General features: G+C 38.3%; 1 protein-coding gene across 1 annotated transcript in view; it reads left to right on the plus strand.

The window, feature by feature from the left end:
* The first annotated feature begins 1,567 nt into the window (after positions 1-1,567).
* LOC107097014 (protein-cysteine N-palmitoyltransferase HHAT-like protein) overlaps positions 1,568-2,314 on the plus strand; it is a 13,388-nt gene continuing 12,641 nt past the window's right edge. The window contains exon 1 of the mRNA XM_015393973.1: positions 1,568-1,752. The gene's annotated coding sequence lies outside the window, so the exon portion shown is untranslated. The remainder of the gene's footprint in view (positions 1,753-2,314) is intronic.

Here is a 2,314-nt window from a genome sequence, read left to right on the forward strand (position 1 = left end):
GATTTTGTTTAGTTCTGTAACATTTGGTTCTGGTTTTGAATCAGAGCGCCATCTAGAGCTTAAATATGGAAAATGCATTTAGGATATTTGGCATTCATTCATCTCATACCCATAAATACCTTTATATCACCAAATTAGGAAAAAGGCATCCACTTCTATAATTTAGCATAGTAAAGCAAATATATGATAGCTTGGATTTTTTTTTAGAGAACATTTTGTAAAACGGGATAATGGAAAAACAACACAGGATTATCTTTTAAAGCAGTTTCAATATCTCAACTAATGTGACAAGCATTTAACAGCATTCAATGATAGATCAGTTGAAAATCTAAAGAGTAAAGTTGATACCAATTACAAGATATGCCCTTTCACCTAAACTGACAGGGTTGAAAAAAAAAGACCAATAGTCAGAGAATAGTGTGATAATAAACACAGGAGAAGCTGCAGACTCATAACTTTTGAGTAAAAGTAGTCATGCAGCTTTATAGAAGAGTTGCAAGATGAACTCAATGATGGAAGAAATTACTGTAAAACAATAAGAAATGTGCAGCTTGTTACAAGCTGTAAATTGTATCTTTATGTAAGAATGCAATCTGGTGTGAAAAATGCCATATTTATGTAGTAGAAGACTAACACTGCCATTCATCCTGAATGCAACATTCATATGGTGATGAATATAGGTGGCAGCATCTTATTGTGAGGATGCTTTCCCTCAGGTGAGCTGGGAAGATGGGAGCTGAAAGAAATGTTTGTGGATGGTGGAATAAACTTTTTGAAACTTTTAACTATTTAAACTGGGGCGGACATTCAGGTCTAAACATGAAGTAGACTCTGAATTTACACCCCAAGCTGCTTTTGTATGGTTTAGATCAAATATGTTAAAATGGCCTAGTCAAAGTCCAGACCTAAATCCAATCAGGAATGATAAAATGTATTCTCGGATGTTCTGTCCCAAATTCTTCAGCTATTTTGTAAATAAACATACAAAGCCCTTGTAGACATCCCAAAGGGCTTGGAGCTGTCATTGCGGTAAAAATGAACCCACAGAGTAGTGACTCTGGTAAGCCTAACAAAAATGCATGGCATATTAATCAGGCTGTCATTTGTTAAAATATTCTATTACTTCTAATTGTTCTTCTAATTGTTTTGTAAGATATTTATTGTCGATTTGTTTCATCATCTTAATCAGTAGAAAGAAAAAAAATTACAGTTTTGTAGTTATGTAATGATCCTGTGATGCAAAACATTTGCAAATAGCAGAAATTCCTCTAAATGAGACGAATAAAACAAATCTGCAAGTAAATGGCTTTATATATTTGATTCATTGTTTTTTTTTTCAGTGGTTATTGAAGTCTAATAGCCTTACTTTGCATTTTGATCAGATATTACTTTCCATTCACTTTCCATTGCTGCAGATGATTGATGCCGTGCATATCGTTCATCTGTCCAACCACAGTCTCAATGTGTTTTTTCTGCTGTACTGCTGATGGGCTCGTCGTGGACCACCCCTTACTGCAGTGCTGTAGATAGTGAAGCATAAATATATCCTCCTCCTCCTCCTCCTCCTCCTCCTCCTTTGGTTGAGCCCGCATCATCCTGACTGGCCCTGGCCGCTGATCGCAAGGAGCGCCCAGCCCGCACAGGGACGGATGAACCGGTGAACCTGCATAACCCGTCATCCGTTTGATTTCTAATTTCTTTCCTCTACTGCCGACACCGGAAGCAACACTGATTGTGCAAAGCGAAAACAAGGTTGGTAACACTTAGATTTGTATTGTTAGAGATCCCAAATAATGCAGTCAGTAAATGTGTTATTTCTCTTTATTTATTGTGCAGTAAAACAAAACAAAAACCTTCATTTGTATGCGGAACACTTTGCTGGGGTCCTGCAACACCATGGTTACATGTTGGCATGAGCATGCAGGAGTTTTTAGCCCAACTCCTTTTAGAGCGCGCTTCACTCACACCAAAACACGCGCCGGTGCGCAAGTGCGCTGTCCTGCACTGGGAAGTAGCTGGACCCAGTTTTCTTACTCCCGGGACTCCATTCTTGGTTATTCCAGTCAGAGCTAATTATTCTGTGAAGTGAATCACCAGCAAAGCTCAGATCACATAGCAAAGCAGCTGCCCTGCTGCACAGCAGACCAACTGCAGGAGCTAAAATAGGAAGGAGGGGTAGGGTTGCGCAGCTGACGGTGCTGATTCCGAGGAGTCAGACCTCCTGCAGCCCCATTTAAGTCTATGTTCTCTCTATCATAAAGGCTTTATATATATATATATATATATATATATATATATATATATATATATATAT

This window comes from Cyprinodon variegatus, unplaced genomic scaffold, assembly GCF_000732505.1.
Source record: "Cyprinodon variegatus isolate N-32 unplaced genomic scaffold, C_variegatus-1.0 Scaffold666, whole genome shotgun sequence".
NCBI classification, from domain to species: Eukaryota; Metazoa; Chordata; class Actinopteri; order Cyprinodontiformes; family Cyprinodontidae; genus Cyprinodon; species Cyprinodon variegatus.